This window comes from Trachemys scripta, chromosome 8, assembly GCF_013100865.1.
Source record: "Trachemys scripta elegans isolate TJP31775 chromosome 8, CAS_Tse_1.0, whole genome shotgun sequence".
Taxonomy (NCBI): Eukaryota; Metazoa; Chordata; order Testudines; family Emydidae; genus Trachemys; species Trachemys scripta.
This window is the reverse complement of record NC_048305.1, coordinates 73,816,297-73,829,848: the sequence shown is the minus strand read 5'-3', so window position 1 is coordinate 73,829,848 and position 13,552 is coordinate 73,816,297. Positions and strand designations below refer to the sequence as shown.

The 13,552-nt window shown below is 39.5% G+C and overlaps 1 long non-coding RNA gene across 1 annotated transcript in view; it reads left to right on the top strand.

Annotated features, from left to right (window-relative positions):
- Nucleotides 1–13,297, top strand: part of LOC117881821 — a 42,670-nt gene extending 29,373 nt beyond the window's left edge. Inside the window, exons 2-3 of the long non-coding RNA XR_004646869.1 lie at nt 5,770–5,864; nt 13,203–13,297. This is a non-coding gene — a long non-coding RNA (uncharacterized LOC117881821). The remainder of the gene's footprint in view (nt 1–5,769; nt 5,865–13,202) is intronic.
- Nucleotides 13,298–13,552: the final 255 nt, after the last annotated feature.

Below are 13,552 nucleotides of genomic sequence, written 5' to 3'. Positions count from 1 at the left end.
GGCCCCAACTAAGATCATGGCTGAGTTAATCTAGGTGCTGTGCAGACACACAGTAAGATGCAGTCTCTGCCCCCAAAGATCTCAGTCTAAATAAACAAGACAGACGAAAGGTGAGAAATGAGAGGCACTGACTTTATGCAGAAGGGAAACAAGTACAGCAAATCATGAGCTGAGGAGCTTTGGATAGAGCTGCAGGCAGGAGGAAGATTAACTTGAGTTGGGGAGATAGGAGATGGATTTGCCAAACAGGAGACAACTGAAGTAGTCAAGATGCAAAATTGTAGGAGCACAGAGGTAATGTCTTGGCAGTAGAGCTGTGAAGGAAGTGACAGATTTTGAAAATGCTGTAAAGAAAATTGAGAGATCACACAGGGTATGACAAACTCTGCTCTCAGATGCCCATACAGCTTTGTTGGCTCCACTGGAGTTTTATGAATGTAACTGAGAACAGAATAAGTCCCAATCTGTGTAATTGTATTCTCCACAGAGAAAGCCCCCTATCTCTGTAAGCAAAGTTGAAACTCCTCTCGGAATGAAAATAATTTCAAAAAGACACCTCTTTGTGCCAAAGATAATAAAGGTCAAACAAGGAGTTCTAGAAAATAATGAAGTGTTTACATCGAGTCTCTTAGTTTTACAGGCAGAATGATGACATTAAAATACTAGAGAATTTTAATTGGTGAAGAGAAAGAGGAAACATCTCAGCTCTTGAACTGTCATTAAATTCATCCTCTTTCATAGCCCCTACGCTGTTTTCCACCATTGATGCGCAGGACCATTCGGTCGCTTCCTCAAGTTACGTGCTGTTGCAAACAATAACCCTTCCTGCTGGGTTTAAAATACAACTTCAGCTTTCCTTCTAATGGAGCTCCGCCAGAGCAGGCAGCACTGGAATGACTTGGCTGAGGGATGCTCCAATCCTCTGTAAACGTGTTCATTCGGATTTATGGATGGGCAGCGCACTTAAGAACAACCATCTCTTTTGGCACATCACAACCTAGAAACTCTCAGTGATCACTCAGTTGTTGTAGCCTGCAAGCATTAACCCTCTGTGCTTAGCTTACAGTGCTGACTGCCATGTATGGACATTTCTAATTACTTTGGAGGCACTCTATTTTGTAGTGCATGCATAATTAGCTAGTTATTTACATTTTATTTTAGTTTCTTTCCTATCCAGGGCATTAATGAAATCCCATTGTGACATCACAACCTTCCAGTTGAAGCAGGTCTTCCCTTTAGGGATCAACCACCCTTTTAAATTAATGAGCCTCTTTGCAGAAGCTGCTTCATAATTTTATCAGTAGTGTCTGTAAGGAGATGTGCAAATTGCCCAACTCCTTTCTCAGGGACTGATCCAAAGCCCATTGAAATCAGAGTAAAGACTTTTATTGGCTTAATGAGATTTGGATCAGCTCCTGCTTGTATTTTCTTTTTGAAAATGTAAGAAATCAAAGGGAAAGGAGCCATTAAATCTTCCCACATGAACAGAAATATGTGGGAAGGGGAAGGAGAGATGTGCGAAAGCTGAGTAGCAATGGAGATCATTGAAGTGTAGGATGGGCTGTATGAAAGAAGTGATAGCATCATATTATTATTAACAAACAGGCTATCATTTATTTTTCTGTGAAGAGTCAAAAGCATATAGGAACCAAAACTGCACAGAACCTGGGCTCCCATAAAAAATGAGCTGCTTTTGTGAGGTATTATTTGGAGAAAACTTGAAAATCTTACTTCTCAACCTCTTTTGTTAGGGAAACTTTGATAGCATTAGCAAAACTTTAAGAGCTCACTTCTGCCTCTATTCACATCCAGAACATCCTGGATTTTTAAAATGTAATTTGAACAACAACAACAACAAAAAATGTTGCTAAGCAACAACCTCATTCAAATGATCTGAAATAGGTATTCATGCTAAAATTTGTAAAGCATCTCAGGGAACTTGCCAGGTATGCCAGGTGAGAAAAGAAAAGAGAATATGTCCAAAATCAAGCAGAGTATGCATCTACTAGGAGAGGACTGACCTGGACAAATCAGTTGCTGTGCATGTATTGTTTGAACCAACTTTATTTGAAATATTGGTTTAGTTACATAAGTTAAGTGTCCCCGGTTTCAGTGTGTGTCATTGGTCAAGGTTTCAGGAATAATAGAAGTCCTGCTTTTCTACAAATAAAAGTGGACAGTTTCTAAAGTGCAGTCTTAAGTATGTGTTTCTTTTCCTTCAAACTCAAGCATGCTTGACTTCAGTTTCACTCCAAATGTTTTATTCAACAAACAGAATGAACGCTATGGAGGTTATTAGAAAGCAACTCCCACTCATCAACAGTGAGGCTGGGAGTACAGGAGCTTATCTGAATTCTCCTTAGAAATTCCAGTTCAACAGAAAAAAGGAAAATATTAATGACCAAATTCCAGAAGAGATTGTGTGTGTGTGTGTGAGAGAGAGAGAGAGTGAGTCAGGGTGAAGGGGAGGAGAGTGGGAAGGTTACGTGAGGAAGAGGGGAGCTCTGAAACTGATTATCCTAATTATGCGATCCAGAGCATGCCCTTTTCTCATTTCTCGGGAGCAGCGGCACTCAACCTCGAAGACCTGGAGAATGGTTTAATCACTGCTGATGTTGCAACAAGTCACAACATCGTGGTGTCTGATGTCCTCTGGCACTGTACTCACTGTTTGTGCTGTAATGTCCACATAATGTTATCACTTCCTGATGCCATGTCACGTTGAAAACATGACTGCCAGGCTGTTGTCACAATAGTTTTGTGACTTGACCTCCATTTTAACATTTTGGAAGCTTCTTCCCTTCCGATCCTGAACGCTGCGAGGCAGTGGAAAAGTGTGTCTCACCTATTTCTCTCCTGCCCAAGACACCCAATTGGCTGCTCAGAGGGATAGAGAGGGCTCCCAGTGTCTCCAGTCTATTTTCTCAGCACTTCCCTGTAGCTGTGTCGATGTCAGACAGCATATGGAGGGCTCCTGTTTTTGGCATTCATTTCATGTAGAACAGGCACATGTGGGTCCTTGAAAAGTTGCATGCGATGCTAGAGCCATGGGTATAGTATTCTTTTTATTCCTAGTTCAGAGTAGAAACAGCCAATGATTTTGTTAAGCATCATTGTTGATACATGCTAATGAGGCAAGTCCCCTTCCCCCCAGGAATTCAGTATTTTTTTTGTTTGTTTTTTTTTGCATAACAAAGGTGGCAGCACGTTCACCTCTTTCTGGCAAAATAATGTCAAATGTAACTTCTCTTATGTGATACAATGAAGGAATTCCCATGATATTAATAAAACATCTTCTACTTATTTAAATGCACCATTCACCTACTCCTGCCCATACTACACACAATCTCTAGTCTAGAGAAGGATGCCTTTCAACTAACACATACATCTCCAAAGGAGAAGATCTGTGGGAAAATGGGTAATAAAATCCAGAAGAGAGAGCCCTGAAAGAGAATACAGTGTATTAGAAAAGTGACCAGAGCTCACAGATACTGAGAATGAAACTAGTTAAAATTCTGCTGAACATCCTCTTTGGTGTGTGTGTGTGTGTGTGTGTGTGTGTGGAGGGGGGGGGCGGGGGAGAGTTCCTGTATGATTTGACTTGCCAATTCATTTGTAGAAACAATTATAAAATGCAAATATTTATGAATCACTGTATATGTTGTAATCTTATTTTCAAAACAAACATTGCCTTATACTGTAGTTCTGTGATGGTGTGAGTTGAGAGATTTTTCCAACATTTATTCCATTTCAGGCAATGAGGTGCAGGGGATAAATGCTGCTGCTCAGACAGAGGGGATATATGGTAACTCCTAGAGCATGTGTTTCTGGCAAGCTATTGCCCCCATCTAGCATGTGTTTTTGAAAATATTCAAATTAGGTTTAAGATGTATAATGATATTTTTCATATTTTAATTGTGACTTATGCAAATGTTATAGCCAAGCTGTACAAATAATATTCACAGCAGATGACAACATTCACATTTAAGTCTGGGCATGTAACACCCTGACACAAGGTTCTGTGCAAGCTGCTCTTTGATTCATAAGGCAGGGAAGCTTTCTGTTAGATGTAGCTTGTGTTACTTTTACCCGGCAGTTAAATATATATTGCAAAGTGCTACAGACAGAAGGCAGTCGACAAGTCAAGAGTAAAAATTATTGAGGGGGTGGGCCAAAGGAAAGGGGGTCAAATGGGAATGAATTAATGTGGTTTTGGAATCATGGCTATCAGAATGTTGAACCACCCAGTGAATCACCTGAGCAAGGTAGAAGGCCTGCTGGTAGGAAGGGGTAACACTTTACAAAGCTGGCTGGAGTTATGACATCACCCTTTATTGCAGGCCTCAGTCTTTGTGACTACCAAGCTGCTATCAACTCTTGGGGCCCTTCTGGACTATCAACTGCTCTTAGGTACCCAAACAGCATTGTCCAGAGAATGCCTTTCTCAGTGTTTGCTTACCAGGAGACTATGGCATTTCCTTTCAGATGTGAACTCAACTACAGTAATCCATGGCTTTGTCACCTCCAGGCTAGTTTGCTGCAATGTTTTCTGCTCAAATTGATTGTAGAGGCTACACGTTTGCTCCAGTTGGTTCAAATGTCAACAGTCTGTTTTTGAGGGAAGAAGGATGTTTCAACAAACACACATTAAGTCATTGCTCCATGCTGTATTACACTGACTCTATCCGTTTCCAAGCACACACTTTGGCATGGCTCCATGCTTCACTACATTGACTGTATCCAATTCCAAGCACAGATTGTGTCATTGCTCTGTGCAGTATTATGCTGACTGTATCCAGTGCCAAGCACATACTATAGCATTGCTCCATGCTATTCTATGCTGATCTTATCCAAATCCAAGTATCCATTACAGCAATGCTCTGTGCTGTTCTACGCTAACTGTATCCAGTTCCAAGCACACATTACATCAGTGCTCCATGTCATTCTATGCTGACTGTATCCAATTCCAAGCACATATTACAGAAATGCTCCATGCTATTCTATGCTGACCGTATCCAATTCCAAGTACACATTACCTCATTGCTCCATGCTGTTCCTTGCTGACTATATCCAATTCCCAGCACATATTATGTTATTGCTCCATGCTGTTCCATGCTGATTGTATTGAATTCCATCCACATATTTTGTCATTACTTTGTTCTGTACTACTCTGACTACTCAGTTCCAAGCACACATTATGTTATTGCTCCATATTCTATGGAGTTCTATGCTGACTGTATTCAAATCCAAATACACTTTACATCATTGTTCCATGCTGTTGTGTGCTGACTATATAGCCAGTTCTAAGCTAACATGATGACGTTGTTCCATGCTGTGCTACACTGAGTGTATCCAGTTCCAAGACACATGACATCTTTGCTGTGCACTACTATGATGACTACCTGTTCCAGCACTGCCTCCGGATCCTGACTGTAATCTATAAAACTCTGGGGTAACCTTTTCCTTCTGCAAGCCAAGACAATTGCTCTCAATGGGAATTGTGTGTGATGGTCTCCAGAGTACCCACCCATCCTCTGACTTACAGGACATCCCTTATAGGGTGCCTACGTTCCACCAACTGTGTCCGAGAGCTGGTAAAAGCATTTTATCAGATAAAAAGTAAAGTTCCAGGCATTAATCATGTAAACACTGATGCAGTGACACACATACAATTTTATAGTATGAATAAAGCTCTGTGGGATACTAGCTCTTAAATATTTATTTTCTCCCTTTTTTCATACCAGTGTCCTTTGTTCTCTTGAAATACAGGTGGTCACTTGGTCTCTGGGTGAGATACTTGGGAGCTGTGCAGGATGATCTCAAGGAGCCTCTCAGCTGTGGAATTCCCTATCAGCAGAGACAGGGTAAGCCAAAGCATTGCTATGTTTGTGGCTCAATGTTAGACCTATTCCTTCAGCTACATGAGGATGGGAAGAATTAACCAGCCCATGTTTCTCCTAGAAACAAACCTTAAGTATAATTATCGCCTAAACAAGTTGTATAAATAAGAGAAAGGTGCAGAATATGACCACCTGAAACTGAAATGCTGCTGTTCTTCATGTATATATGAGGGCCGGACACTACAGTGATGGGTGCATTAGAAAGACATAGTGCAGATGGAAAGATAGGTTTGGAATTGCACATCCCACAGGTGTGTTATTGAAAGGATTCTCCTTATGGAACGAATAAGAAGGGCTGTTATGAATTGCAGAATAGGATGCTTTATAGAATATAAAAACTGCAAACCACACTTTTCCTGCATGCTGGGTTTTCAGATCATAAGGATATTTGCTCCTAATGAAATAAACCATTCTTAAATGTAGCACCTTGTTCCTATTAATCTGAATGTATTTACTTTACATTTTTTAAACATGATTTTGATAAAGTCTTGGTGTGCAGGGCTCTCTTTTGTGTGTTCTTCTTTGTGTCTGCACTGAGTATTTCTTTCACTATACAATATCTGTGGGGTGGACAAAAACTATTATAGTTCCGACTAGTTCTTTTCACTATATTTTTTCTTCTTTTACTAAACCAGACAATTGTTCAGCACCTTATTTTATGGTCAAAGTATTGTTCTTATAACAGTATCTTTCTTTTATCAGATATTTTGTAAAGAGCATTTTATGATGTATGTGTAGGGTCAAATCTGGCTTTTTAAAGTGAAAGCCACTCAAAAAGTTGGCACTAACCTATATACCATACAGTTGCAATAATTGAAACACAAGGTCAGTCTGGTATCAGGCGAGATGTGTGCCTAGGTGTGAATGGAGGTTTGGGTTACACGTAGGAAATAAACATATCTATAGGCATAATTTGCTCTATGAGGAGTATTGGATGGTATGCACAGAAATATACTGCATGAGCTATTTCAAGCAGGATACTCTTATCCTGGGTTTTAGGCAAGTTGCACCAGCTTTTCCCCAAGTCATGATCCTTCTCACTGCTAAGAGCTCTTATTCAGTTAGTACTTGTGGGCTTGACGCTAGAAATATAGTACACAGAATATGGAAAATGAAACCATCATTAATCTACCCCATTGCAGCAAGAGTACAAAGAAAATGTAGTCAAATAGTTTCCCAAATATAAAATTATTTTTGGAACCGATAGGAATTATGCATGAGGTTTTTATAGGGGATTTTTGCAGCAAAACACAAGTCATAAAAAGCTAAATCTTTTGTCAGGATCAGAGAGATGGTGAGAGCAAAGGCAGTAAGGGGGAGTCTTATGAGACCAAAAATAGTTTTTCACTGAAACAAGCAAAACATGATTCTGTATCCAAGAACAGTGTAGTGAGTAAAGCCACCATCATCAAGTTATAAAATGAATATCACATTGCAAGATGAGTTCTGCTGTCTTGTTGCCTTGAGTATATTTCTTCCAATAAAGGAAAATGTTCAGGCTTCTTGCAGCCAGACTTCTAGGTATGAAAATTTATCAACCCTCCAGCTAGTATATTAAGAAATATTAAAGACCAAAAGGCTGTCTAAGGTCAAGTACAATATCCTTAGCCAAAATATGATGCAGAGTTTCTCCCATTCCTAGTGCACTGACGTACCTTGCTCCCTCCTATTCTCTATCTTGGACACATGGTAGTCTAGTCTCCTGTGGGCTGTAATACTTTGGTCTAATTTCGGTTGTTGGTTTTGGTATGTAGGTGCTCGGCGGTGTTGGTAGCCTATGATATATAAGAGATCAGTCTAGATCAGTGTTTCCCAAACTTGGGACGCCGCTTGTGGAGGGAAAGCCCCTGGCGGGCCGAGGGAGGTACTAGCCGCCGCTTCCAGCAGCTCCCATTGGCCTGGAGCGGCGAACCGCGGCCAGTGGGAGCCGCGATCAGCCGGACCTGCGGACGAGGCAGGTAGAGAAACTGGCCTGGCCCGCCAGGGGCTTTCCCTACACAAGCGGCGTCTCAAGTTTGGGAAACCCTGGTCTAGATGATCTGGTGCTCCCTTCTGGCCTTACACCCTATGATTCTATGAGTTCTGATGGAGTGTTGCATTTTGTGTGGAAAGCATCATAAAAGCATTTAACATTAGTTGCCTTCTCCCCCTTGCTTTAATTGAATAGGTGGAAAGATAATAAGAGAGGACATTTACCTCCAAATTGATGTGCAATGCATTTTAAGAGAGAAATTCTTCTCTGTGCAGAAAGCCATCAAAATGGGTGTTGCATAGGCTTTGTGCTAGCTTTGTGTCCAGGGGTGAATTTTACTTTATGCATAAATGCGGTCTGCTACTGCACACTTATTATTTTTGTGTGTGTATATGCCTGAGCGATTCTCACTCCTGAGCTGGTCACATAGGATCTGGATAAATCAGGACATGAATTCTTTATCAGATTTGAGTTGTATAATATATATGCATCTATAACACCAGTATGTAATGCAAGTGTATATATAAAGTCTACAAACATATTATATAGAGTTTTTATTAAAATCTATCATTTATATATTTCTATAATGGTAGATCTTTTTCTCAACTGCTTGTGAGCCCCAGGATATGCCATATCCATTCATTTGTGCAGGGCTACACTCTGATGAAACACTGATAAAAATGAAAATGCTGCTAAGAAATGTGGGCCCCCAGGATAGTGGGAAGCAGCCATTTCAGAGGCTAATACACTTTTTTATCTAATAAATTGACTTCTCCTTTTCCTTTTTTTAAAAAAGAGATCTTCTGTAAAACACCAACAAAGAACATAAAATCTGTGTACACACAGTGCATTGCAGAGAATGCCAAAAGGTAAAACTTTATGTAACTGGGATGGAATATTAGATATTTAAGATGTAGGGAAATAATTCAAATAAAAGTCCTATTTCATATTATACATACTAAGGTTGTCCACTGTGCTCGACAATGCTCCTTGTTAAAAAAAAAAACAACACAGAAATTCCACCTTACTTTTAAAATCATAGACACGAGAAACAGGAAAGACCTGTTAGGTCTCTGACACGCTGAATCCAGATCTTATGTCTTTGATGGTTACTGGGAGGGTGCTCAGCTTTTCTTAGGATGTGGCTCTTCAAGATATTCCACCACAGAATGAAAACTTCTCCAGCACTTCAAAAGCTTAGAAAAATCTTTGACACAAATTGTAAGTGAAGTGAGTTAACCATTCTTTGTAATGTGGCATTAAAATTTTAAAAACATTATCAACACACAATTAAGGGGTAAAACACTCTATCACATATTTTTCACTACTACTGTTGATGCTACAGATCCCCACATAAAGTACTTTTTCAGGATGTAGTCCTGTAGGTGCTGAGTGCCCTCAGCTTCCATAGACACTGATGTTACTTTTCAAAATGGGTTCTTCCCACTGAAAAGGATATTAATAACTGCTAGTGTTGCATTCTTCAGATTTAGCTAGGCTCTTGTTTTCATTGGCCATTTATAGGTTTTAATAAAGGATAACAGAGAATTTTCCTAGTTGTATGATCAGAGAGACTAAAAAAGCAGAATTTTACTTGAACTACCTACAATTCCATGGCCATCATAATCATTTTTCTGTTTGTTTAGACATTTAAACTTTCCCTTATTCCTACAAGGACTTTTCTCGTACCCAAGATTGAAAAGACAATAACATATTAACAAATGGTAAATGTTTCTCTTTATAGAAATAACAATAAATTAGGAGAGTAAAAGGTTTTATTTCTTTGTCATTTTTCAGTGTGTTTTTTATTTTAAGAGGCAGTCAGTTTTAGATCTTTCTTTTCATTAAGTAGAAAGCAATTTCACTGGTAAATGCTTTTTACTTATAGCAAAAATAGTGGTGCTGGTTGAGCAAAAGTAAATGAATTATTATTACTTATTATTTGTCTTGGAAGAGCAAGAAGTTGGTAAGGAAGACTTCCTTTTACTTTACTGCAATATTTTTCTATCAGTTTTGTGGAAAGAAAGACTAAATACCAAGGAAATAAATGTTTTTGGTAGAATTTTATGGCAAATAAACAACAGAAAATAATGCTCTCTCCTCATTGCCATCACAAGTGCACTTCTTGGTAAATAGAAAATGCAATGGGTTGAAGTTTGATCCTGCTGGGGATAGACCATATGCAAAACTTAAACAATACATGCTGTTTGTAACATGATGGCTGTTATTGCTTGCTGAGAAGTTGATTTATTTTCAGATACCTTCGTGTTCCTCTGCTTTTGTCTGATCTGACTACTTTACAAGTATGTGTACAAAGTCAGGCTTAAAAATTACAGGTTGTGTAATACAGAAAATGGAACAATTGCCTTCGCTTAGTCAAAATTGTTTTTCTTCAGTCATCATGTGGTACCTTATTTTTAAAAAAAGATGGAGTGTTGAATGACGGGTTCTGGGCTTGTGCTTAATCATTTTCTCCTACAAGAGCAAGGAAATACAGGACTTTTTATTTCATGTTATTAGCTGGGCTATCACTGGGCTGCTGTATGATTATAGGTCTTTTCCCTTTGCCTCATCAGTTTATGTCATAATGGAAATAACATGGTAGTGCTGAAGGAAGCAACCAGTCATACGGATGGGATGGAATGGTAGTGAAATACTGTAGGAAGAAACTATTCAGACATCCTGCCCCACTTAGCAGATACCGTCTTTATTCTGCAGCACATTAGGGTTGAGGGGGGAACAAAGAGAGAGAGAGCGCATTATTATTCCTTTGCAGCACAGCAGTGTATGCACAAATTTGAATAATGTTAGAAGGAAGACAATATTTTGTATTAAATATATAACCTGATCCTGCAAACTGTTACTCACACACGCAAGCTACTGAAGTCAATGGGAATCCTTGCATGAGTGAACGTGCAAGGTCGTCATCGTCTTATTTTTATTACTTATTGTTTGTATTTTTGTAGCATGTAAGAGTCCCATTAATGGGCCACAACCCCACTGGTAGGCACCATATTTTATTAATGGTATGTCGTAAAAATGGCTTCCTCCAAAATGCTATCTTCCTGGTGTAGAAATTGCAGAAGGAATTAAATCTGGGGAAGGTTTTAGGTCTATGGAATACACAGTTTTTGCAGGTTTAGGAAGTCACTTCACCCATGGCACTCTTAAAATATGTTGTAATGACTACTTTGTCTGGTATCCTGTATTCAGAAAAAAGGGATAACCACAAGAAAGGCCACCCAGACCTCCAGCACGGCCTTCACCTGGGTCCCAATTCAAGAAGGTATTTAAAAGCATGCTTACATCCATTAGTGGGTGCTCGTATGAGGATTTAGCCAGACAGCCAGAGTAAATTAATATTTTAAAATCTAAATTCAAACAAGAGGTTGAGAGGCAGAGACTTACATACTTGAAATGTTTAGTCCCGTGTAGCTCATAATAATTAGGTAATTGCCTTGACTGGAGCCTGAAAAAAATGTGGGTGGAGTGCTTAAGGGTCGAAGCCTATATAGCCTCTGTATTCCATTACTAATGTCCTGAGCCAATTCAGGACAAGGTTTGACTCCAGCTGTAGCTGGGTAGTGACTAAAAGTTGTGAGCATTTGTTGGCTGTTTGGTGGCATGTGAGAAAGCTACAAATGATTTTGGAGAGTGAGGATCTTTTGGAGAGAGAGGACTAAGAAAAAGATTGCCTTGGCAGAGATAAATCTCCAGTTCCAGGAAATCATTAAGGCCCAGGGGAAGAAGGAAGGAAAGGAACTGGCAAGTCGTTGGAGGAGATGAAAATGAAAAAGAGTTGGCAGAAGCAAGGTAAGGGACTGGTAATTCTTTGGAAGAGCCAGAAGCAGTCTGGTTGTAGTTCTAAGATACAGGTCATATATAGGTGCTGGAATTGGGAATGCAGGGGGTGCGGCAGCACCCCTGGCTTGAAGTGGTTTCCATCATATACAAGGTTTACAGTTTGGTCAGTGGCTCTTGGCATCCCACTATACAAATTGTTCCAGCACCACTGGATTCAGAGAATAGGCAATAAACCTGGAATTTAATGGTTCCTGGACTGATTAACGCACCCAAGAGACTTCACCTCCTAAATAAGTATCTAGCAAAAGCCCTTCAACAAGGGATGATTTTTGAAGCCGTTTTTGTAACATATTTGATTCTGAATTGGCAAGAGGTGAAATTAAGACTGTACAGTATGTTTATTTTTCCTGACAGTTGCTATAACAATAGATTTGAACTATTAATACAGATACCAGTAGCTATATGGTTGTGTAAAGCAGCACTATAGGAATAACCACATATTATTTGTATGGGACTGTAAATATGTTCTAGTGCACACATATTTACTAGCATCTAGTGGTCTGTAAATGTTTGTTGTTCTGCTGACTTTCAGGAATTTAGCAGCCTCAAGGGTCCAAATGTTGGCAGCAGATTTTTTTTTCTTGTGACTGTGCAGTTGTATAGAAGAGGCTCAGCATGAAAATCTATGGGAAAACCAGAGTAATAATGTGGTGCTATGGAAATTCAAGGGAAGGGAGTGGAAAAGAAATGGAAGTGGGGAGAGAGGATACCTGGCAGGGGCTTGGGAAAAGTAATAATCAAGACTAGTGTCACCACGTGCTACTCTTGTGCTGTGTTGAATCTGAAAATCAAAAGAATAAGTTGTTTGGCGATAGACCATCCAAAGAATCTAAAAAGCAGGCAAGAAATATCCCAAACCAAATTGAGATGTGACACAAAAGTGCACTTTGTTCATTTATTATCATCTTTAAAGTGTCCAACTGCAAAACAGGAGTCAATTCTAAATAGACAGCAAAAGAGAGATCTGCCAGTTCAAATACACATTATCAAAGCATTTTGCTAGCAGCACAATATAAAATTTCCAGTCTTTTTGCAATTTTTTAAAGAACAGGTATCCAGTACTCCTGCTTAGTTGCCTAAACTGCCATTTGCATTGTATCTTCTGGTGCTAAACTCCTCTGACTGATTTGAACAACTCCTTGTAGTCCCTCAAGCTGACCTTTTGCCCTCTGGGTCACCTGATACAGCCGTATTATAGAACCAAAATATTGTTTTCCTCCACCTCGTTTTAATTATTCCCTAGTTTTTCATCAGTGTCTCAAAAAGAGAGAAAAGTTTGAGGTGAAATGGTCAGGTGTCTTCACACCTCTCAATTTTACTATTTTGCTGTTTCTTACAGGACTGCAATAACAAAGGTATGGCTAATGAGGCCTCCCCAACTGTTGGTCACATGGGTAACCTGTCCCTCTCTTTTACCCTTCACCTTTTATAGCTTTGCCATTTCCATGCTGAAACTTCTTTTGCAGATCGGCTCTGAATTCTCTTCCCATTAACTGGTGCTTCAGCTGTTACCTACCTCTGAACATCCTGACTCTTAAATCTCAGCAGTACTGTTGCTCTAATGTGGTATGTTTGTGTTTGATTTTCTTGCTTTTAATAGAGACAGATTTGATACAATAGAATGTGGAAACTCTAACTCAAGTGAACTAGAGGTAGGTCAAACTAAACCTTGGATCAGAACACGCTGGGACTTTGGGAGTGTTCCAGAGTTAAACCTTGATCTGGATTTTGTAAATGAGCCCATCTTTATGATGGGCCAAACGAAAACCCTAGATCCAAACAACTGGGAAAATTCCCCTTGTTCAAAATCCAGATC